The sequence below is a fragment of the Myxine glutinosa genome, chromosome 9, assembly GCF_964187855.1.
Source record: "Myxine glutinosa chromosome 9, kmMyxGlut1.1, whole genome shotgun sequence".
Taxonomy (NCBI): domain Eukaryota; kingdom Metazoa; phylum Chordata; class Myxini; order Myxiniformes; family Myxinidae; genus Myxine; species Myxine glutinosa.
Genome location: NC_136269.1, coordinates 116667402 through 116692940, shown reverse-complemented (window position 1 = coordinate 116692940; position 25539 = coordinate 116667402).

Below are 25539 nucleotides of genomic sequence, written 5' to 3'. Positions count from 1 at the left end.
TGGTAGGGGGTGTTGGGAGGGCACCAGGCCTTTCCAACGAGCCGCCATCGAGCATGTGCTCGACGGGGTTACCAAGTAGGGGCTCGCTGTCAGCTCCTCGTCAAGGGCGGAGCCCGGTAACCCCCGCACCCAATAGAAGCGGCGGACCGGTCCCATCTGGGGCGGAGCCAACGAGCCGAGGGCGTGTGACTCCCCGCTGAGCATGCGCAGGAAGAGGGAGGTGACGTCAGATGCGCGCTGAGCTTGGAGAGAGAAGGACGCCACCTCCGAGCGCTGTGACACCTCCCCGCATCTCTGGACTGGACCGTGCTTTATCCTGTCCCTGAGCCAAGGTGCACCTTGTGCTATCAACCGACCTGTCCTTCCCTGCCATCAATCCCTGTGTAAGTCAGCCTTGTTCCGTTTGTCTGTGGTCTGTCTGTGGTCTGTCTGGGATAGATAAGATTGTATCTAAGTGCCTATCTCTTCTGTGTCTTTTACCTCACTCTACCTTGTAATCTACCCCTTTTCTCCACCACTAATTATATCCTCCTCCGGAGGTCTTGAGAACTGTACCCCTTGCGTCGTTTCATTTATCCCAGTCGTTGTGTCCTTTCCATCATTGATTTAGCGTAGCGCGATTTGGCCAACGTTCGAGTGGAATCGGGTGAGTTGGGGGTAATCGGGTAAACTGTGCGAACACGGCGGCCATTCCGCTCGGTCAAGCAACATCTTTAGCCGTGTCTGTAACAATTGGTGTCAGGAAGTGAGATTGGACCCGAAGCGCGCTTAACGCGCTCAAAATTACAAGCAGTTGGAAATTGTTTTGTTTTACAAAAAAAAAACCCGAATTTTGAAAGTCGCGCTATGGCAGATCAAGACGGCTGGGTTCCGGTAGAGGAGAGTGAGGCAGGGTCGATCCAGGACCAAATTGAGGGACATGAGGAGAGCGAAGCAGTGAGGGCGGCAGGTTCGCAAAATGGCGTCCTCGCGCACGAGGTTACGGGCGCGCAAAATGGCGCCTCGCACATGGCTACGGCGACCGTGCCCGCGACCGTAGCAGCGCCGTTGGTGGATTCGAACCTTTTTTTCCTGCAAATGAGGGCCCTTATGGGACAAATGGGAGACCAAATTGGAGGTTTGAAAAACAGTATAGAGGCTCAGAGTGAGCAAATGGGGGTAATGGGGTCCAATAGCGAGAAATTGAGGGAGGACATGGGGGCCAATAGCCAACGGTTAGAACAAAGGATGGGGGCCCAGATCGGAGGGTTAGGGAGTAGAATAGAGGGATTAGACAATAGATTAGGGGAAATACAGGAGGGGTTAACGGGGGTGGAAAATAGAATGGCTGCCCAGGAGAATCAGATAGAGGGAGTGAAAAATGGGTTAGAGGGGTTAGAAAACAGTATGGAAGGCAAATTGAGGGACATGAGGGACCAAGCGGAAAGGGAAGTTAAAAAAATGGGGCAGCAGATAGAGGGGGTCAGAATGGGGGTAGAAACTAAATTGGATGCTCACAGGGAGGAAATGGAGCAGATGAGGGTGGCATCTGGGCAGGAGATGCAAGTGATGGGAGAAGAGATCAGAAGAGGTGTGAGTGAGGAGGTCGGAGGAGTGCGCGAGGAGGTGAGGCACTGTAAGGAGCGCATGGAGAAGGAGGTGAGAAAGGGGACTGTAAAATTGCAAGGTGGTATAGAGGAGTTGACGCTGGGAGTAGAACAACTGACAGTGGGACAAAAGGAGTTGGGGGACCAGGTAAAGAAGAACACCGCGGTAATAGAGGGTTTAAAATCGACACAGAAGGAGATGAAAAAGGACGTAGGGGTAATTAAAAAAGAGTGTCAGACGGTACATGAGGACCTGACGAGGAAAATGAACAAGGTGGTAGAGGTGATGGAGGTTAAAGAGCGGGAGGTGCGGGAGCACATAGAAAAAAATAAGGTGGAGTTAGAGGAAGAACTTAAGGGGGCGCACGAGGAGATGAAGGAGGTGAAGCAGAAATTAGAAGAAGTGGAAGAAGGGGTGAGCGAAATTAAGAAGCGACGGAGAGAGGATAAGAAAGAGATAAAGGAGGAAGTAAAAGAATTGGTCCAAAGTCTGTGTTCGGATCGTGATGATGTGCTCATTAACCGGATGAGGGATTCGCAGGTGATGGAGGAGAAGCGAAGAGAAAGAGGACCCGGTGTAAGTGGTGACCAATATGGTCGTGCGTATGATGCGCCAGGTGATTTAAGAAGCTTGGGGGTCGAGATGGACCCGGGTGTTCGTGAGAGGCCGTTGGTGAAGTGTGCGACAGGTCTGGTGTGCGAAAAAGGAGGTGTGCGAGAAAGTCCGACTCTGGGGTGTGTGAGGAAAAAGTGCGTGCCAAGGAGTGAGGGTGCTGTCGAGAGTGAGTCGGTCGTAGCGCGTGTGCGAGGGAGCACATGGAAGCGCGTAGTGAGGAGTGTTACGGAGGGTGTAAAGGGAGAATGCACGCCTGTGGTGAGTGTTACAGAGGATGTAACGGGAGAGGATGCGCGAGCAAGGTGTGTGACGGACAGGTGCATGGGGAAAGAGTGCGCTGTCAAAAGTAAGGAAGAGTGTACACCTGTGGTGAGTGTTACAGAGGGTGTAACGGGAGAGTGTGCGTGAGAAAGGTGTGTAACGGACGGGTGCATGAGGAAAGAGTGTGCTGTCGAGAGTAAGGGTGAGTGCGCTGTCAAGAGTGGAGGTGAGAGTAGTAAGAGTGACACGGAGCATGAGTTGGTTGTGACAGGTGAGAAAGGAAGCACACCTGGAATGGTAGAGCGTGTGTGGGAATGCACACTTGAGTTGGTCGTGAGGCACGTGGTTGGGTGTGCGAGTGAAAGCACACCTGTGATTGTCACAGAGGAGGTGACCGAGGAAGGGGCGCGAAGAGGTGTGTTGGTGAGGTGTGCGAACCACGAATGTGTGCCAAAGTGTTCGGTGGTCAGGTGTGTGACCAAGTCTGTGAGCGGAATGAGTGTACCTGGGTGTGTAAGAGAAGGTGCAATGACGAGGAGAATGGGAATAGCTGGATGTATGAGCAAGAAAGGGGTAGCGTATGCGTGTAAGCATGCAGGTGAGGCATCGACGGTAACCGGGTTAGCGGTTAGAGCGACTTATAGCCGAATCGGGCCCTCGGTGCGTGCCGGGCTTCGCGTGCCGCGAGAACCAGCGGGGATCCGAGCCACGGCGGGTTCGAAAGGACCGCCGTACACGATCCACGCTGGGCCTCGCTTTGAACGGCAGCGTCCGTGCTCCACTAGGCGGAGCGGGCAGCCCGATAGGAAGGGTCGTCATGGCGACCACTTGTTGTTGAGGCATTCCGGCAGGTCGAGATCGGGCCATGGGATGGCTCCACGCCGAGGTGGTGCGTGGGATCTCGGCCCGGGTAAGCCCCCGTCCCTGCCCCGAATGCGGGACGTATCCAGCCGCTGGCACAAAACAACCCGCATTCATTGCTCGGCTGTACGAAGCCGAGCTTTAGACGTGAATTGGCGCACCGAGAGGCATTAGTAAGTAGACGGGTGATGAGGTTAGTGTTTTGGACCCAAAATTAGAAAAAGGCAAAATTTGATGATTGGCAGTAATGATTGGCAGATGATGGGTAGTGATTGGCAAATTTTTGATTTGTTGAAATTTGATGTGCAAAATTGGTAGTGGGAGATGCCCGATGTGGTGGGATGGCAACTCTGTCATCCGTCACAAACATGGGGGCAAATGCGCTATAGTTTATGGGGTTTATGGCAGTGAAAACTAGCCCGGGTGGGTTAGGATATTGTGTGTAGGGATCTAGCGAAGATGGCATTAGGTGACGTTAAGGTTAGTTAGTGACAAGGATACCTGTAGAGGGGACGCAGGTAGATTAGAGTGGATGATAATGATGAGGGAGCGCTGAGTGTAAGGGAAGACGGAGAAGCGCAAGTTTCAGAGGGGAGTAGTTAGATGAGATGATGCTGTGTGAGAACTGGACAGGTGTGTGGAGCAGTGTATGAGTAGTGAGTGTTGTGGATCAGCGCGAATGCGCTTGGGGGAGAGAAGGGTGCAGGCGGCACCAAGTATGAGAGCACAGGTGTGCAAGTACAGGTGTGTGGAATACATGGAGTAAGTGGTACGGAGTGGTGTGCATGGTGCGAAGGTGTGGATGGGGGAAGAGTGGACCCCTTTCACGAGTACCCGGGGCGGGTAGTGTAAGTGTTAGGTAGAGGGTATAGGTAAATTGTGGTTGGATATTGGCATTTGTGGTGCGGTTGCAGAATGGTATTGTGGATGGGTGCATTGGTGTGGTGAAATTGGCTGGTCGTGTGGCCTGTTAGTATGAGTGTGAATGGTTGGGCACTCCGCCACTGTTAGATGTCGGCCAGGTGAGGCCGCAGGTGGGCTCTGGGAGCCGTTAGTGTCAGTGGGTGCCTGAGGATCCCGGGTGTGGATCGGGCAGCCCGTGCCAGGGAGGGCACTGAGGGGGTGAGAGTGCGAGAGGGCCTTCCCCAGTTAGTTAGGTTAGGGTGAGGAGCAGGTGAGCTCGGTAGGCAACAACAGTGGTGGAGGTGTGCAGGTGGGCGGACCAACTGGGAGCGTCACACGACCCAGCCACCGAAATTGTGCGGGGGCACCGAGTGATGAATCGGGGGAGTGAGACCCCAACTTGAGAAGCACCACAGTTTGGTCAATGGGAATTGGTTTTTAGAACCCATAGTGTAAGTTGGCCAATGGATTGGCAGGGAAAGACCCCGGGTAATGTAAAGTTGTTAAAGTCATTTAGGAAATAGTTAGGATTGATGAACCTGTCGCACCATACGCAGCCACTTACCTGAGGTGATGATGATGACTCCACACCTGTGTTCCTTTGTTCTGTGTTGCAGGAAAGGAGAATTGCTGTGTGGATTTGTGAGACGCATCACGACGTGGATGAGACATTGGGGTGATTCCATCTCTCCCTCCCTAGGAGGGACTGATGATGAATTGGTGATGGCAAATTTTGATGTTGAGTTGGAGATGGCAAATTTTGATGAGAGTTGGAAATGGCAAATTTGATTGGTTAGGAGGGAGAGAAGACGAATTTGGTTTATGGGAGGAACGGGGAAGGCAGTAGGGACGTTTGTTGATGTGTAAAGTAGATGTTTATGGGTAGTGTTGTGTTTTGTGGATACAGTAAGGGGTAAGGGAGGGGCAATGTAGGTTACCTGGTGGGGGGGGGGGGGGGGGCGTACGGTAGGAACGTACCTGTCTCACCTGGTTCCCATGTGCCCCCAGTGTGCATTACCTTGAATTGCGTGCACTTTTGCGCCCTTACCACCTTACTCACTTGTCTTCTTTTGTCTCCCACCTCCGAGGATCTGGCTTTGGGGCAGAGAGAGAGGAGAGAGAGGTGCTGACTCCGCAGTTGTGGGCCTGTACTTCCGCTGCTTGCTGCCTGGATCGATACACCATATGGACCGCAATTTTGGTGGCCGCCCACAATGGACCGCAGTTCTTTGGCAGTCAAGCACCACCCGTGGATGGACCTCTGGGTCAACGTGGCACCTATGCCATACAGGTGAACCACTTTTAGTTGGCCCCCCTGACGGCCACAATTTAGAAATGGACGCGGTTGGCGCCTTTCTTTATTCCTAAAGAAGCCAGAAGGCCAAGTGCACTCCATGAAGGCAAGACCAGCGGCAGAACATCGGCCGGCTGCGACACCACCGGTGACCATGGACACTTGATTGTGCATTTTTATGAACACTTTATTGGTGCACCGGATGGTGCTGACTGTACATAATGGGGTGGTGCTTTTGGTGCTTGGACGGGGTGCTCTGCACATTATTAAAGGCCGTAGGGCCACAGGGCACTCGTGGGTTGGTGTATCGATGCTGGCATGCGTGCTCTCTCTCTATGCATAACATCTGCATGTGTTCCTCAAAGAACAGGTCCTGGATCATAGTGTAAATATCAGTCTTGTATAAATGATGTTCCCTACCGGCTGTATGTTTAGTTTGAGGATTCTTTCCGCGATTCGGTTATCCTGTGGGTGTGTTTCTGTTAGGAGAAGGGTGCAACGTCGCAGGGGGACATATTTACTCATTTGTGAACATCTGTAAAACTGTCGCACTCAGGGTTGAGTTAATAGTAGAGGGAACTACATCTGAGTGCCACACTAAAGTAGGTAAAAATTTATCGGGTCGGGACGCCCCGAGGTTGAGAAGGGTGCAATGTTGCGGATATGGGATTTACATCCATCCATATCCGCTTGTAAATATTCCCCCATTTCCTCAATACTTCCCAACTATCCCCAATCCCCCATTCCCTAGTCCCATTTTCTGTAAACAACACTCTGTAGACCCGACCTCCCCCTATTTCCCCCATTAAATGTCGCACCCAGGTTCACCGCATCTCATGTAAGACAACTATAGGACATCTTGCTAGTTATTCTTAGTCTATGTCAGTTAAGGACTCGTTTCCATTAATTCTGACTCCTCGTTGCACCAGAATGTGATTGTATGGCACCGTTAGGAAGTTTAGGACCTCCCAATACCTCCCCGCAGCTCTTCCTCACGGTTCAGCAACAACAACAACAACAACAACGGTGGCGGCGCGGGGAGTGCGCGTCCTCACTCCGGCTTGGTTGGTAGGGGGTGTTGGGAGGGCACCAGGCCTTTCCGACGAGCCGCCATCGAGCATGTGCTCGACGGGGTTACCAAGTAGGGGCTCGCTGTCAGCTCCTCGTCAAGGGCGGAGCCCGGTAACCCCCGCACCCAATAGAAGCGGCGGACCGGTCCCATCTGGGGCGGAGCCATCGAGCCGAGGGCGTGTGACTCCCCGCTGAGCATGCGCAGGAAGAGGGAGGTGACGTCAGATGCGCGCTGAGCTTGGAGAGAGAAGGACGCCACCTCCGAGCGCTGTGACACCTCCCCGCATCTCTGGACTGGACCGTGCTTTATCCTGTCCCTGAGCCAAGGTGCACCTTGTGCTATCAACCGACCTGTCCTTCCCTGCCATCAATCCCTGTGTAAGTCAGCCTTGTTCCGTTTGTCTGTGGTCTGTCTGTGGTCTGTCTGGGATAGATAAGATTGTATCTAAGTGCCTATCTCTTCTGTGTCTTTTACCTCAATCTACCTTGTAATCTACCCCTTTTCTCCACCACTAATTATATCCTCCTCCGGAGGTCTTGAGAACTGTACCCCTTGCGTCGTTTCATTTATCCCAGTCGTTGTGTCCTTTCCATCATTGATTTAGCGTAGCGCGATTTGGCCAACGTTCGAGTGGAATCGGGTGAGTTGGGGGTAATCGGGTAAACTGTGCGAACACGGCGGCCATTCCGCTCGGTCAAGCAACATCTTTAGCCGTGTCCGTAACAATATGTATTGTTCATGAGATGCAAGTGATATTTTCATGGTACTTTATTTAAGAGTGTTACTATTGTGTATGTGAGAGTTCTTAATACAATTACTTATTTTGTTCTACACAATTGCATTGGTGTGGTTTTACCATGGTTTAGAACACTCAAAATATCAAATCTTTCTGCCGCGTTCCCTCTCGAGACTCTGAAAGGCAACATAACTTGAGTTTGGGGAGGTAACACGTAACACACATACACACACACACACACACACACACACACACACACACACACACACACACACACACACACACACATGCTGTGTAGGGGATGGGCTAAAAATTAGACTAAAACAAAAAGCAAGGGTGATTGAATAAGGAACATAAACTGTATTTGTGATTTCACGTTCACTGTAACTACACCATCAAACGGCAAATTTGGAAGTCAGACCCATTATTAATATTAATCCCCCAAATAGAGAAGTCAAACTACGCCCATCACCACTAAATATAAATATCATGTTTCACTCTCAAAATATGAACACATATTTGTTACTGGGCTGATGACGATATGAGGATAAGTGAAGGACACTTAAAAAAACACAAAAATGGTGACAGACACGCTCAGGAAACGCTGGTGACAGACACGATAACAATATTTTCCAACCACACAGTTATCTCAAGTGCATGGCAAAGGCAACCCCCAGTCCTTAAGGTTACATAATATTACACATAATCATCTGTGAGATCAGTTAGTAATTGGTGTACAAGGTGTATTGTGACCAGGGCAGTGACCAAATGTTTTCAGCAAGCGGCGTACGTTGCACTATGATCGACGATTATTTCCTCTGGATGGAAACGGTTTTGAAAGGTTGCCCAAAAATGGAGGTCTGTGCAAACCTGATTTTTTTTCAATGACCTTTCCCATCTGGAATGCAGCATATATTTGATGGTCCAGCTTGAAAAAATTTGCGGCATGATGAACCAAAGGACAGTCATAAACACTCCATGGAGACAACGTGCATCCTGTACTCTAAACGGGCACAGGTTTACTGATGTTTGGACTTCAAAGCATCCGTGATTGTCGGGTTGATGCAAGTTGGCGTGGGCCTTCAATTCGTTCAATCGATCATCGAAACCAATATTGAAACATCGAATAATGAAGAAAATAAGGGGGGGGGGGGCGAGGACCAAGAAGACCCTTTTCCCGATTGCGGATTAATCTGCAGCTAAATTTTTACTTTTCCTGCAGACGTTGTCGTGATGCGCGCCATTGAAGCCGTTTTCGAGACGATTGTGTTTCATTTTCAGCCAAAGGGTACGAAAACAAAGCTTCAAAACGTCTGTTTTATGATGCTGGAATATATCTTATGATATGTCGTCCAAAAAGTGCCCTGGGGAAAACAGGTTCGAGTGTGCTTTCTTTGTGTGGCATGTGTTCAGTGTTACCCTTTTCATATCCCATGGTAGACCTTGAGGTCATGCATATCTCGCTCTGAAGCTCGATTATTTGGTGCAGGTCACAACATTCCTTCCCAAATGTGCTGTGTAATCTTTTTCATTGGGTGAGGTCTGGCACCAGCTCCATGCGTATTTGCCATAAACTGCCTGAAAATATTTTTGGAACAGTCGGTCCCAAAAGCTGAGATCGCAATGGCCCTATCAGGCCTTTCCTGGAAGATATTTTTTTCTATCAATCAGTATATTGCTTCCTTTAAACACTGGTGATGATTTCTTGCTCCTCTTTTTGTGACGTCAAACGCTAATTTCGAAATTCAACCCTGTCGGAATTATCCCACCCCCCCACCCCCCCCCCCCCCCCCCGGTGACGCGCAAGGACACAAAAATGCAGCCTTTCTTTCCTCCCGTCCACTTGCTATTACTTTATACACTTGCCGAAAGAAATTTCTGGAAAGCGAAGAAAAATTCTGTGGGTTCAACACATTCTTTGGATTAATTGTTGAAACCAAAAATAATTTGAGGTATACACAGGTGACCGTGATATTTCTGGCACAAACTGATGCAGATAATTAGCCCAGGCTGAGAACTGTAAAAGAATAACCACGCGGGTTAAAAACCACCCACAGGCTGCACCTTCAATTGCAGGCCATAGCCATAGTACCCTAACCCTAATCCTAACAGCTAACCCTAGCCCGAACCCGAACAAACTTCAATCCCCCCCCCCCTCCCCTTCCCACACCTCCTGCCCCCAAGCCCTCTCCCTCCCACACTTCTCCCTGCTCTCAAATGTTGTGGTTGTGTGCTTCCCCTTCTCTCCCCATCTTGTCTTCCGCTCCCTCTTTTTGTATATTTTGTTTGTCTGGTTGATTTGTTTGTGAAATAAATGTTAGCTCTTTCACGAGCCTCGATACAGTATACAAAAAAAAAAAAATCATACACCGTAGCCATACGTACCCTAACCCTAACAGCTAACCCTAATCCCAACCCTAACCCCAACCCTAACCCTAATAGCTAACCCTAACTGTAACCTTAACCTCAACCCTAACCCGAATAGCTAACCCTAACCCTAATAGCTAACCCTAAACCCAACCCCAACCCTAAACCTAACCCAAACCCTAACTGTAACCTTAACCCCAACCCTAACCCTAACCCTAACCCTAACTGTAACCTCAACCCCAACCCTAATCCAAACAGCTAACCCGAACCTGAACAACTTCAATCATAGACCATAGCCATACGTACCATAACCCCTAACCCGAACAGCTAACCATAACCCCAACCGTAACCCTAACAACCCCAACTGTAACAGCTAACCCTAACCCTAACCCCAACCCTAACCCTAACAGCTAACCCTAACCCTAAAAGCTAACCCTAACTGTAACCTTAACCCCAACCCTAACCTGGGTGGTTAGGGTCACTTTACGTACATGGAGCCGTGCGTGACACACGTAAACGTGCGTGACAGGTCGACAACGCAGAAAGGTCAATGCGTCGTCAAAAGAGCGTATTCTCCATTCATTCGATGGTGATCAGATCTCTCAGATGGTGGAATAAAGCGTTAATTTTTTTTAAATCACAAATGCGAAGCTCGTTCTTTTGTCGCAAGGATTAATCGCTTATGCGTAACTGAAATGTCTTGTCTGCCCAGATGATCCCATCTGATGAAGGCGTTCGTTTTCGCAGCGGACACCCTTCTTGATGTTGGCGTCCAGTTATCGCTTAGACTTTTTCAATTTGCTCTCCTGCTGTACAGATAGATTTATTATTTTTGTCCCACGTGCCATGGAAATGCTTCATGCATGTTTTAGCAGCATGCTCAGACAAAAAAATTTATATCGAGGACTTATTTCCCAAGGCTATGGAACTGTGCAGAATAGCATGCAGATGTACCTACCTTGCAATAATAATCGTTTTTTGCCATTCTTTGTGCGGGTGTTGAACGACTCGCACAGGTGGATGAAGAATGCGCAGTTTCCGACTTCATCATTTTCCGCTTATTCCCAATTCATATTGGAGGGAACGTGCACTTCATTGCTTCCGACAAACGGCGTACTAAGGGCAAATTAATGTGACAGACCTGGCTATTCATCAAGGTAGGTTTGATCCGGTCATTAGAAGATACCTGTGCTTAGTTTCATATGAATATATAAACATCGGGGCATGAAGTAAGCTAGCTGCTCAGACCTTAATTATCAATTTAGTGCATTTCAGCATATAGGCATTGTTACGTGCTCCTTCCCAACCCCCGGTCACGGTGTACCTCCGAGCCCCGAGAGGAGTCACGGCAGAAAAATGTGTTATTCTGTATGTCAAAGATCAATGGTGAAGCCACACCAATTGTTACCAACAAACAAATATTGTATTAAGATCACACAAGAATAACAGTACAACAACAATAGTAATCAATTGTACAACCAATATATATTTCCTATGATGGTACCATCAGGTTCGTACAATATAACTCGCTGTGCTCCAAGTGAGCGAAAAGAAGAACATTCCCAAATGTTTCCATTCCGGCATCAAGCCCAAGTCGATCCGCTCCAACGATCGTCAGATCGATGTCCCATCGAGACCAGAATCCCGTTCGGATGACAGTCACAGTCACGCGGCCAAAGCTGCGCAAAGGTGCCCTCAAGGCGATGGGGAAATCCAAAGGCGCCCTCCAGGCGACGGGGAAATCACACCCTCAGGTATGGACGTTTCCCGGCTCCAAACCGGCGAACCGCAGATTTACCTTCAAAATCCACGTTACACACATACACACCAGATAAACGTCTGGATGCGGTGAAAATGGGTGAAGCGAAGCGAAAAACCCTGCGCGATGCGCAAAGCGCACGGGTCAAAATGGCCGACGGCCTGTTCTGGAGGCGTAACGGCACGACGATGATTCTCCTCGGAATCAACTGCCAAAACCTGGCACGCAGGTTGATCTGTCACAGCGATAACAACTCTGTCGCAAGAATCCCTTTCCCGGGAAACCCGAAGTTCGCTAGTGACCTCCGTTCGTCAACGTTTGCTCCAGACCTCGAAGCAGCTAGGCTTCTTCCCCGACTCATTCGCTCCGCCTTCTCTTTTTCTCCTTCCTCTTCGCCGTCGTCCGGTTCCGGTTTCATTCAAACATTGACTTTTTTTTACCTTTTGAAAATAGTAACCTCTGTCTCCCTTAAACGGCAACAATAATAGTACAAAAAAAAAGAAAAGAATGATTTACAGTGGGTGAAAAGCACAACAACGGAAGTGACGAATCCGTAACAGCATTATGACGTAGACATAATCACATCACGTGATTGTCCACGCCATTGCATCGGAAATCAATTTCTGCTGAGCGTGTCCTATTGGGCAGGTATCCTGGCTTACTTTATGGCCATAACACACAATACGTAATCTATGTTCACTGTTATTGTCGGCATTCATTGTGCTCCATGTCTATTTTGTTTTTATTAATAACTGCCAGGAGTACCCATGGTTGCCCGGTGATGTTCTAATCCTGTTGGCATCTTGCATAAATCAATTTTTTTTGCTATTTTCTGTGTGTGCCTAAAACACTTCCCTACACCCACTAAGGAAAATTTATATTTAATATTATAATAATAATAATAATAATTCATTTATTTTGTATAGCGCTTTTCCAGAAGCCCAAAGGCGCTTTGACAGAGTGGAAAACATAATGCATAACAATACATGAAAACAACAATTGCAAAAAGACAAGAATCAAGAAAACAAACAGCAGCGATATACGGCATATATATAAGACAAGAATCAAAAAGACAAGACAAGAATCAATAGGGAAATATTTAAAGCAAAAGGAGGGAGAAGGAGAAGAGATAGTCAGGGGTTAAATGCTGTGGGTTGAATGTTGAATGCAGCGTTGAACAGGTGGGTCTTTAGTGATGTTTTGAATGTGGTGAGTGAGGAGGAGTCTCTGATGGTGTGAGGTAGTGAGTTCCAGAGGGTGGGAGCAGCGATGGAGAAGGCCCTGTCCCCCCAGGATCTGAATTTGGTCCGGATGGAGGGGGTCAGGAGGTTGGTACCAGCAGAGCGGAGGTTGCGGGTGGGAGTGTGTCTGGAGAGGAGGTCAGCCAGGTAGGATGGGGCCAGGTTATGGAGGGCTTTGTATGTCAAGAGGAGGATTTTGTACTGGATTCTCTGGGGGATGGGGAGCCAGTGAAGCTTGTAAAGGACGGGGGTGATGTGGTCACGGGTCCGGGAATGAGTGAGTAGACGGGCAGCGGAGTTCTGAATGTATTGGAGTTTATTGGTGATTTTTGAGGGTGAACCATAGAGGAGGCTATTGCAATATATTACACACACACACACACACACACACACACACACACACACACACACACACACAGACACACACACACACACTAATTTGGGACAATTTATTATTACCTTTCACATACCTACAAAGGCTCAGGCACCCACTATGGAGTGATTTTTAAAATTCCCCCCTAAAAAAACAAAAAACTTTTTTTTTTATCAAAAATTTAAATTTTGTTTGCCCAAAACTCCCGCCGGCATTCACTGATGATCTTCTGAAATTTTGAGGAAGATCTGTTCACCCATCTCTGAGAACAATGGCAACACAAAGACGCACCCACACCCACGCACAGACAGACACACCCACACTCACACACAGACAGACACACCCACACCCACACCCAGACAGACACATCCACACCCACACACAGACAGACACACCCACACCCACCCACAGACAGACACACCCACACCCACACACAGACAGACACACCCACACACAGACAGACACACCCACACTCACACACAGACAGACACACCCACACCCACACCCAGACAGACACATCCACACCCACACACAGACAGACACACCCACACCCACCCACAGACAGACACACCCACACCCACCCACAGACAGACACACCCACACCCACACACAGACAGACACACCCACACACAGACAGACACACCCACACCCACACACAGATAGACACACCCACACACAGACAGACACACCCACACCCACACAGAGACAGACAAACGGCTCTCATCGTATGGAATAGCAGGGATTGCAAAAACAGTGTAAACAGCCATGAATAGAATGTCATGTGCTCCATGTCTATTTGTGCTCCATGTCATGTCATGTGCTCCATGGGAATCCTCCCAAATTCAACTCTCTATGCTGTGCGTACCACCCCAGACACCTCACCCTCCTCCTCCCGCTCATAAAAGCAAACGGTCATTCCCACATCGATTTTTGCATATTTCTTCATTACCTCATCGAAATAGCAGAATATTTAACTCTTTACCCTCTCCTATCGTACGATCACCGACTTCACAGAAACCACAATCGAAACAACAACCACAACAACAACAACAACAACAACAAGGCTCGTACATGTCACGGTTGCCAATCTAACTCACAATCCCACGAGATTTGTGGAAACCACGTGGGATCGCAACTCTCAAGTTACCATGCGTGAGCTGCTTAATTTTGTGACAATAACCGACTCCAAACCAAATAATTATCTTCTTCCTGATGCATCACATCAGTAAATAATGATACGTATTGTTAAAAGTAAATAATGATGGATGTTTACCTTTACAATCTCACAAGATTCCCGGAACTCCTCGGACCGAGATGTGCTGTGGGTTTTATGGTCTCTGGTCGAGTCGTTTCAGAGAAAATAGTCAGAAATAATAGAAAGTACCCACGGAACCTACGGGGTGAGAGCCCTTGCTCAAGAGAATGCAACATAGTTATTTGGTGGTTTATCGGTAAACAGGCCGCTGCCTCGATCTCTCCTGAAAATAAAAAATAACCCAGTTTGAAGCAAAAACATGCCCATTGCCTATGTGCATACCCATTATAAATACATCGTAGTTATATAACTTGGATAGATTTCCATTGCACTGGGCCATAGGCTGACACCAGAGGCCTGTAGCATAATGTCTGAAGCCTGAGGCCTAAACGTACTGTGGCCTACACAAAGCCCATGATGCCTATTGGCTCCAACCTTTAGATATTGATGATCCTTTTAACAGTAGATTTGGTCATTCTACACTGAAAGGAAACATTATAGGGAGGGCATGGCGATTCTGACTGCGACAGCTCGGAAGATGGCTTTGGCTCGGCATATCACCAACACGGAGGCCGTATGATTTTTCAGGTTACAATTGTGGGTGGAGTCAGGCCAGCTGTCCAACCAATGGGTGGAAAGGGGCGTTACACATGACGAACGAAGAAGCATATTATTATTTAGATTATTCTAGACAGCAGCAACCCTTTTTTCAGGACACGGAAGGAGTACACAAAAGGAAATACCATATCGTAATACTTATCGAAGCAATATAAACGAGAGTTAATAGAACACCTCACTCCACGCTGTCTTTTTTTTTTTTTTTTTTTTTTTGTATACTGAATCGAGGCTCGTGAAAGAGCTAACATTTACTTCACAAACAAATCGACCAGACAAACAAAATACACAAAAAGAGGGAGCGGAAGACAAGATGGGGAGAGAAGGGGAAGCACACACACACACAACATCCGAGAGCAGGGAGATGTGTGGAAGGGAGAGGGCCCGGGGGGAGGAGGCGTGGGAGGGGCAGAGAGAAGTATAAAGCACAAGGACACCAAGGACTTCCAGGACAAAAGTTGGTATTTCAAAAAGTGGAATTGGGGTGAAATTAGCGGGGGTAGAAAAGATCAAGGTTTTGGATGGGGGAAGATAAGAGATGGTGGTGACCAGCTGTTTTAAAGACTTGGAGGGTGGAGTGGGATTGAAGAGAGTGAGGGAGTTTGTTCCAGAGGTGGGAGAAAAGAGGAATGAAGGAGGGAAGGTGAGCAGAGAGTCTTGATTTTGGCAGTTTAACCATAAGAGGGTTGCAGGCAGATCTTGTGCGACCTGTAGGAATATTTGCGGGACAGGGCCCAGACAGCGCTGGGGGGGGGGGGGGGGGGGCAAGGCCAGAGAGGAGTCGGTAGAAGACGGAAAGACCACCAACCTGCCTGCGGTGAGTGAGTGAGAGGCCCTTGGAGTTAGCTTCATCACGGGAGATTCCAATGATTCTGAATGCTTTGGTTTCAACAGCGTGAAGGCGAGCTAGGTGTGAGGCAGGAGCACCAGCCCAGAGGGGAGAGCAGTATTCCATTGAGCTGCGGATGAAAGCCTTGTATGTGGTGAGGAGCTCAGGTGTGCCAAGGAAGGAAAGGACGTGGGTGCCAAGTCTTGAGGAAAAAGGACGTGGGTTGAATCTGCGAGCAGCAAATTTGATTGGTCGAGATAATGTAAAATGTCATAATATTTTGTCCAAATAATCTACTGCCAAATGAAAGGTCTTTGAAAGTGTCAATGACGTAATTTTAGGTATACAGTGTTTAAATATATAATTTAATTGAAATAAAATATAGATTTTAAAGTTTATAGAAAAAAAATTCAGAACTTTACCGCCGTTGATGCAGAATCTTTTACACCACTTTATTTAACACGATACATTAGTTATTCGTGCCTGCTGTTTGTGTCCTTTATGACGTCACTAAAAACAGTAAGTTTAATCTTTGGAATGATTTTCAATTTTGTTTGAATGCCAGACAGGTGGACAGAGTAAAAAATATCTCACTCGACTTTGTGCATGTGCGATCGGGACAAATTCACAGCTAAATTATTGCTAAACTACAGGTTTGTTTTCTAATTCCTGTTCAAGATATAACATTTAATTGAAATGAAATTGTTCCTAGATCATAAATTGACGTTTCTGGACAGATAGACAGACAGACAAAGTGAACCAATTGCTTAATCCCACTTTTCGATTTGCATGTGTGGGATACAAATATATAGTAGGGTCAATATACGAAAAAAAACTCACCTAACCCCAAAAAATTGATACAAAAGGTTTTTCAATGGATTCTGGTACCATTGGGCATGCTAAATAACATACTAAAAATCTAGTAACATCTGACTTCCGGAAAGGGGTCATTTTCAAGATGGCGTCCAAGATGGCCGCCGTGAGCTTAAAATGGCCATAGCCCATATCTCAATTATTATTCAACCTAGAAAGGTGGTTTTGGTGTCTAACCCTATGTTTTAGGGCCCAAGGAATCCAATTGAATCAATAAAATTACCATCAGTTAATTATTTATTGACAAGTCCAAGATGGCATCCCAAGGTGACATCCTGATCAACTAAAATGGCTCTGTCGAATAGTCGTCAACCTAGAGAGATTTTTTCAGTGTGTATACCTAGGTTTAAGGCACCCAGGAAATCATCAAAATTACTTAAATAAGCACAAAGTAATCAGGTAATCCAGTAAGCCAGGTTTACCAGCCCATTAGGCATTTGTTGTCTTATACAGTTAGTCGCTATTCATCGTCATCCTCCGACTCCTCTGGAAGAAACTTGTTATGTGGATTGTCACATTCTTCAAGTTGGCACGGTCCACAGGCAGTAGTACATGGTAGTCCATATCGTCTACAAGAGCAGCGGAGTGTCTTGCAGGCAGTGGAGCAGTTACAATGAATGACCTTCAAGAGACTGTCTGGAGCAGCGTTCATTCTTGACTTAAGTGGGACAAACTGATTATCCTGCAGGCTCCACCCCCATTTCATGGCATCCATACCCTCTTCTTTTCCCATCCACACCATGATCTGGTAGTACGCTCTACGACAGTGAAGTTTGGTAGCAGATTCAGTTGCGGGCAGACGTTCGGGTGTTACAAAAGACGAAGCAGAGACAACCTTCTTGCTGAAGGTGTTATATCGCATTGTTGCAAGGGAATCTTTGCACTTGCCACCAAAGAGGATAGCCATTACTCGGCATCCAAGGTCATCGATCACCTCTGTGGTCTGGTTTGGGATGGTGAATGTGTTGGCACAAGACCGAAGGACAGGGTCTCCTTTTACATTTCTTTTGGAAATGTCTAAAAAATATGGATTTTGTTTATGCATACATGTTCCAAATAATATACTTATTCCTTTTGAGATGAAAATAAATTGTTGTCAGATTTTTCAGTCCCCCCCCCCCCCTCCCCAATATAAAATAGTCTGTCCCTTGCCATAACCTCTCAAGCTTTGTACAAACCTTTGTCTGTAATGATCACTGAATACTGTGGACTGGAGTCACAGGTGGCAGTGGTGTAGACACATTACACTTATCTCCAATCTGAAACACACACTTGGTTCATTAGCTGGTGATACATATCATACTAAAATACGCCATTTCTGTCTGTCTGATGAATTTTTGACCGCGATACATTCTGTCGTTACTTATCCAATCTCAACCAAACTTGACAGGAGGACTAGGGCTTACACAATGAAGGTTGTAGCACATTCATTTGCCCCCCTCACCAAGAGGGTTTTCTCCCCCGAGCAGGTTTTCCCCACCATTTCCATCAATGGGGTTGCATGTTGAGGTGTATATTGTGGTGCTGCGCACACACGACTCGATTGCCAGAGAGGTAGGCCACAACGCGTTGGTACAACAAAGAGTCTTTATTCAAAGCTCGCACTTCAGCACTGGGCGGGCTCGAGCTTAGAGCCCGCATATATGTCCCGAGGCCACGCCTTGCCCCCGGGCGTGGCCGATCGGCCGATAGGCGGGGCATGCATTACAGTTCCCCGCCTGGACGTTTGCGCCACCTGCTGATGCGCTGAATTCTTGTCCCTTGTGTCCGCCACGTGCGCCCCCCCATAATTCCCGCGCACCTGAAGGGTGAGTTTGCGGGGAAGCCGGATGACCCGGCCGAAACGCCCCCTGGCGATGCGTGCAGGGCTGGGGGGTAGCGGGACGGCGGGGTTGGGGGGTGCCGGGGGTCTGACCGCCGGGGGGCGGCCTCGACGCGGAGGCAGAGCTGCTTGCGGGGGGTGGTCCAGATCGAGGTGGGCCGGCTTGAGGCGGTCCACGGAGACACGATCCGGGGCACCGCCGATGTCGATGGTGAAATATTTGTCCCCGGTCTCCAGCACGTGGAAGGGTTCACCGGATTTTACTTGCAGAACTGAGCGAAGATCTACTGTACTCTATATACCCCATAAGGGTTGGGTTAATAACATGGCCCTTCCTGCCGCGAACGTGGCGTTTTTCGGCGTGAACTTTTGAAACTCGTTCCTTCTGTTTAACAGGAAAATGAAAGGGAGGAAGCCCGGGGTGTGCTCATTTACCAAGCAGCTAGCTGCCGCTTGCCAAGCCAGCCGTTCTTTAACGGTTTTGAATGGAGTGCTTGCTCGAATGCTTAAACAACTTGGTGAATGTCTCCACAATAAACTTGGTAAATTAACACACACCCAATGTTCTTGAGACCCGACCATAGATCAACTGTAATCTACATACCCCAAAGAGGAATGCCCCTTTCTGCCCCTTCCGTGGTTAGCGGGTGCACTAGTATGTAAAATGGAGCATCTCTGATCCGCACCCATCACTTCTGATTGAACATTTTCATCTGGCCCATCTGTCACATGACCACCATTTTACACTAAAATTGTGTTCTTCAGTTGCTGTGTATTTAATCTTTACTATAATTCACCAAATGTCCGTCCGTCTGTCTGTCTGTTCGAAGGTACCGTAAAAACTGCTGAACCGATCGCAAAGATATTTTGGGTGGATAATCCTGGGATCTCCAGGAGTAAAATAAGCTATTTAGTTTTCCCAAATTCAGCTTTAGTCTCCAGCATTCTCAGGTTTGGACTCGCGCATAACATTCGCGTTCGCAAAACGTTCATTGTGACGATGTTTTCATTGTGACGATGTTGTTTTCCCGGGTGCCGCACAAACGGCTGCACTGATCGCTTCACAGCTGCACCGATCGGACTCGGTGACCTCGGACAAAGACCTTTTATAAGGACACGGGTTGAATCTCTGCTTGAGAGAATTCTAACCCATTTCAACTGAAGGAAACACGTATCGGGAGTACATACGACATAGTGATTGTGAACACGATTAGTTTAATCTCTACATGAGAGAATTCCACATAGCTATTTGGGTGGTGTATACGCTAACAGATCGCTGTCTCCATCGATCCTGCCAAGGCCATAACACCTATCGGCTCAAAATCCTTTTAACTGTTGATTTGGTAGTTTTTACAATGAAGGAAACATGCATCGGGAGTACATACGACATCGGCAGTACTAAATGCACGCGTCTTCAGTATCAAGATTAAATCTGTCATGGCGGATCTGAAGAGCGGAATGCTTGGAGAAGTGGTGGGCTACTTCGGCATGAAGGAGGATCCGAAACGTTGACTCCCTCACTGCCACATACTGCTGATACTTGCTCCCGCATGACGTTATTTTCCCACGTGCCGCACAAATGGCCGCACCGATCGAGATTTAATGGATGTTTATATAAATCGTTTAAAAGAAGAAAAAAAAGCCTTCAATTTCTGATATTTAGCGTTTTCATTTGGGCCTCCCAATTGAAGCCCTGCCCATAGAGCGCGTACCGTTGGTAGTACTCAGAATTTAATCTCAGGAAATCTTTTTCTTCCCTATATCCTCATTGCATCAGTGGAGAAACTGAAACACCATTTTAAATATGTCAGGCTTTCCAGCTTTTAGTGATTAATGGGCTTTAAAGTTACTTTATGTGTTATCTAATGGAAACATTTTATCATTGTGCATGAATTTTACTCGAATGGAAATAATTCATCGATTAAGTAGTTCATACTTGTCTTGCTGTCGACCATCCCACTATGGGATGCGTGCGGCCTCGTTGTTCCAACATCCTTTGCCCTCCATTGATTGCTTTTATGAAATCTAAACTCAGACACCCCAGTTATGTATTTCTGACAGAGATTCTCAAAGATGAGTCAGATGGCTGCTGGAAGCTGTCTGTTTTAATAAACGTCAATTGGGAAGCTCTGTGGCTGGTGAAGTATAGTAGGCCTAACTGGTGCTAGAAGGTTTGAATTTGGTATAAATTCAGATATTCAGACATAACCTTTAGATATTTGATGATCGATTTGGTGAAACATTACATTCATTACACTGAAAGGAAACATTATAGGGAGGGCATGGCGATTCTGACTGCGACAGCTCGGAAGATGGCTTTTGCTCGGCATATTACCAACATGGCGGCCGTATGATTTTTCAGGTTACAATTGTGGGTGGAGTCAGGACACCTGTCCAACCAATGGGTGGAAAGGGGCGTTACACATGACGGACGAAGAAGCATATTATTATTTAGATTATTCTACGACAACAGCAACCCGTAAAAACGTTCTGCGGTCCAAACTCAAAATAAGGTGGCACTTCGTAGTTGTCTCCAAACCTCCGGGAATATCCAGAGGTTGAACAAAATTCCTCATGCGGAAGGTCTTTCAAACACAGTTTTACACAATACAGTCCGCAGTTGTACAAAGAACCAGCGATAAGGTGTATTCAATTTGACTCCTCTCTCATCCGCTGTTCAAATCAATCGGTGAAGTCTTGTTTTGCCCACTTTTACTTTAGCTCTCATTTCCTGTTCACAAACACAGCTTTGAGTCTGTCAGCACAATTCACTTTGATATATATATATATATATATATATATATATATACCCATGTAATACACCTCTCCTGCTCTCACAGCAGCTATTACTCTCTGAGGTATTTTGTAGGAGGTGAAAAGCCTTGCAAGTTTATCAAAATTAATCTATCGCAATCTCGGAGCACCCATCTGTTAGCACTTGCTGGTGGACGTTAAAGACCTTTGTGTGCTGGTACCCTGGCAGAGGCCCAAACTCCCGTTTCGGAGGACCCCTGGGAACTCGGACCCAAGCCACCCAGTCTTATTGTACACAAGACAAAACATTACCCCCTCCGCAAACTTACTAGATCACATCAAATCAGGATTTTGTGTTGTAAGACTTTTTCAACATTTCATCACGAAGTCTCAAGCTGTTTGGCTCATCAGAGATCACCGTGTCAATAACTACTTTTGCCTGTTTTCTATAACTCATGGAAAAAAGGAAGTTCTCAATGGAATCCCAAAAACCTCTCAATGGAATCTGTTTTAAAACATTAGGGTGTATATTCAGCTAGAAAGGATACATTTGGAGCTCAGCAATTTGTCCAATGTCTTCATTTGTAGCAATTGGACAAATTTGTACAATATTGTGCTTCACACTACGAGGAATTGTTAATTATTTATTATCCCCCCCCAAACGTTTCATCCAGATTAAAGCACTTCCATGTGGATGTCGAGACCAAAGCATCTCCCGGATTTTGAAAGATGGAAAATATTATTGGAGAAAAGCTGTTTGAAAATGTTGGCGGTTCTGGCGTCTAATATGATGGAGGCATCTCCTTGCGGAGAGGAACAGTCATTTCCTTAATTAGACATTTCCTTTTGGGATTCATCCAACAGACATCCTTTAGAGCTTAGACACTATATGGACACTGTGACAACTTTGGAAAGGCATTCATCTTGCAAAACATGTTGTAAAACGTGGGAACTGTTCATTAATACAACATTATTACGAAGGCAGCACAACAGGTAAGTGGGGGATTTATTATTTATTTATTATTTATTTATTTTCTTGTGGACAAGATCGAGGCTCGTGTAAGAGCTAACATCAATGTGGATCTGGGGTGAATTAGCGGGGGTAGAAAAGATCAAGGTTTTGGATGGGGGAAGATAAGAGATGGTGGTGAACAGCTGTTTTAAAGACCTGGAGGGAGGAGTGGGATTGAAGAGAGTGAGGGAGTTTGTTCCAGAGGCGGGAGAAAAGGGGAATGAAAGAGTGAAGGTGAGCAGAGAGTCTTGATTTTGGCAATTTCACCATAAGAGGGTTGCGGGCAGATCTTGTGCGACCTGCAGGAATATTTGGGGACAGACGGATATTCGGACCACATAGTATTCAGAAAGACCCACAGGGCCCTCCCTCCATACCAGCCCCAAAATTCACCAATGGATCATATTCCTTATTTTCCAACCTACCATCAATCTCACTTCTCATTCTTGGAGAAACAAGACGGTATCAGGACTGGGACGATGAAGAAGCTTCTTTCACATGGTTATTTACCATTGTGTACAATGGCTTCCATATTGTCCGACAGGATATGGCGCGCAGATGGGTGGCCTCGTCTGGGTTTGATTCCAGCAACCTTGACTATCGTCTGATTGGTGCTTCGCGGGCAGGACATTGCATCACAAAGTGTTAAGTTTGGTGTTTCGTCTGTTGGTGTTAGACGGTGGATGTTAAAGATCACACGACATCTTTCGCGAAGCGCAGGCGAGTCATTGCCGGCATCCTGATTCCTGAACAAGTTATAGATTGCTATCAGATTCGGCCGAATGTCAGGCCTACAGCCACCCGGTTTGTCAAAGACTGGCCAAAAACGTTCTTTGGCCGACCACATGAGTTTGGGAATAATGAAGACTATTAAAGAAGTAGTCGTAGTAGTAGTAGTAGTAGTATTATTTGTAGTAGTAGTTGCAGTAGTTGTAGTAGTAGTAGTAGTTGCAGTAGTTGTTGTATTAGTAGTAGTAGTAGTAGTAGTAATAGTATTAGTAGAGGTAGTAGTAGTTACAGTAGTTGTAGTAGTAGTAATAGTAGTAGTAGTAGTAGTAGTAGTAGTTGTATTAGTAGTTGTATTAGTAGTAGTAGTAGTAGTAGTAGTTGTAGTAGTATTAGTAGTTGTATTAGTAGTTGTAGTAGTAGTTGTAGTAGTAGTATTAGTAGTTGTAGTAGTTGTAGTAGTAGTTGTATTAGTAGTTGTAGTATTTTCATTAGTAGTAGTAGTTGTAGTTGTAGTAGTTGTAGTTGTAGTTGTTGTAGTTGTAGTAGTATTAGTACTTGTATTATTATTATTAGTAGTAGTAGTTGTAGTAGTAGTAGTTGTAGTAGTAGTACTATTAGTAGTTGTATTAGTAGTTTATATTATTATTATTAGTAGTAGTAGTAGTTGTATTAGTAGTTGTAGTAGTTCTAGTATTAGTAGTATTAGTAGTTGTAGTATTATTAGTAGTTGTAGTAGTATTAGTAGTTGTTGTATTTGTAGTTGTAATAGTAGTAGTATTAGTTGTAGTTGTAGTAGTAGTAGTATTAGTAGTCGTTGTTGTAGTTGTTGTAGTATTCGTAGTATTAATAGTTGTAGTATTATTAGTAGTTGTACTTGTAGTATTAGTAGTTGTAGTAGTAGTACTATTAGTAGTTGTATTAGTAGTTGTATTATTATTAGTAGTAGTTGTGGTAGTTGTAGTAGTAGTAGTAGTAGTACTAGTACTATAGTAGTTGTATTATTATTATTAGTAGTAGTAGTAGTTGTAGTATTCGTAGTATTAATAGTTGTAGTATTGTTAGTAGTTGTACTTGTAGTATTAGTAGTTGTAGTAGTAGTACTATTAGTAGTTGTATTAGTAGTTGTATTATTATTAGTAGTAGTTGTGGTAGTTGTAGTAGTAGTAGTACTAGTACTATTAGTAGTTGTATTATTATTAGTAGTAGTAGTAGTAGATGTAGTATTAGTAGTATTAGTAGTAGTAGTTGTAGTAGTAGTAGTATTAGTAGTAGTAGTGGTCGTAGTATTATTAGTAGTTGTAGTAGTATTAGTAGTAGTAGTTGTAGTTGTAGTAGTAGTCGTTGTTGTATTAGTAGTAGTGGTAGTCGTTGTAGTAGTTGTAGTATTAGTAGTATCAATAGTTGTCGTGTTATTTAGTCGTTGTAGTTGTAGTATTAGTAGTTGTAGTATTATTAGTAGTTGTAGTTGTAGTATTAGTAGTATTAATAGTTGTAGTATTATTAGTAGTTGTAGTATTAGTAGTTGTAGTATTAGTAGTTGTAGTATTAGTAGTTGTAGTATTATTAGTAGTTGTAGTTGTAGTATTAGTAGTTGTAGTATTATTAGTAGTAGTAGTTGTAGTTGTAGTAGTAGCCGTTGTTGTAGTTGTTGTAGTAGTTGTAGTATTAGTAGTATTAGTAGTATTAATAGTTGGAGTATTATTAGTAGTTGTACTTGTAGTATTAGTAGTTGTAGTATTATTAGTAGTAGTAGTTGTAGTTGTAGTAGTAGTAGTTGTTGTTGTAGTAGTAGTTGTAGTTGTAGTATTAGTAGTTGTAGTATTATTAGTAGTAGTAGTTGTAGTAGTAGTAGTTGTTGTAGTTGTAGTAGTTGTAGTATTAGTAGTATTCGTAGTATTAATATTTGTAGTATTATTAGTAGTTGTACTTGTAGTATTAGTAGTTGAATTATTATTAGTAGTACTTGTGGTAGTTGTAGTAGTAGTAGTACTAGTACTATTAGTAGTTGTATTATTATTAGTAGTAGTAGTAGTTGTAGTATTCGTAGTATTAATAGTTGTAGTATTATTAGTAGTTGTACTTGTAGTATTAGTAGTTGTAGTAGTAGTACTATTAGTAGTTGTATTAGTAGTTGTATTATTATTAGTAGTAGTTGTGGTAGTTGTAGTAGTAGTAGTACTAGTACTATTAGTAGTTGTATTATTATTAGTAGTAGTTGTAGTAGTAGTAGTATTAGTAGTAGTAGTTGTAGTAGTAGTAGTATTAGTAGTAGTAGTCGTCGTAGTATTATTAGTAGTTGTAGTAGTATTAGTAGTAGTAGTTGTAGTTGTAGTAGTATTAGTAGTTGTATTAGTAGTAGTAGTAGTCGTTGTAGTAGTTGTAGTATTAGTAGTATTAATAGTTGTCGTATTATTTAGTAGTTGTAGTATTAGTAGTTGTAGTATTATTAGTCGTTGTAGTTGTAGTATTAGTAGTATTAATCGTTGTAGTATTATTAGTAGTTGTAGTATTAGTAGTTGTAGTATTAGTAGTTGTAGTATTAGTAGTTGTAGTATTATTAGTAGTTGTAGTATTATTAGTA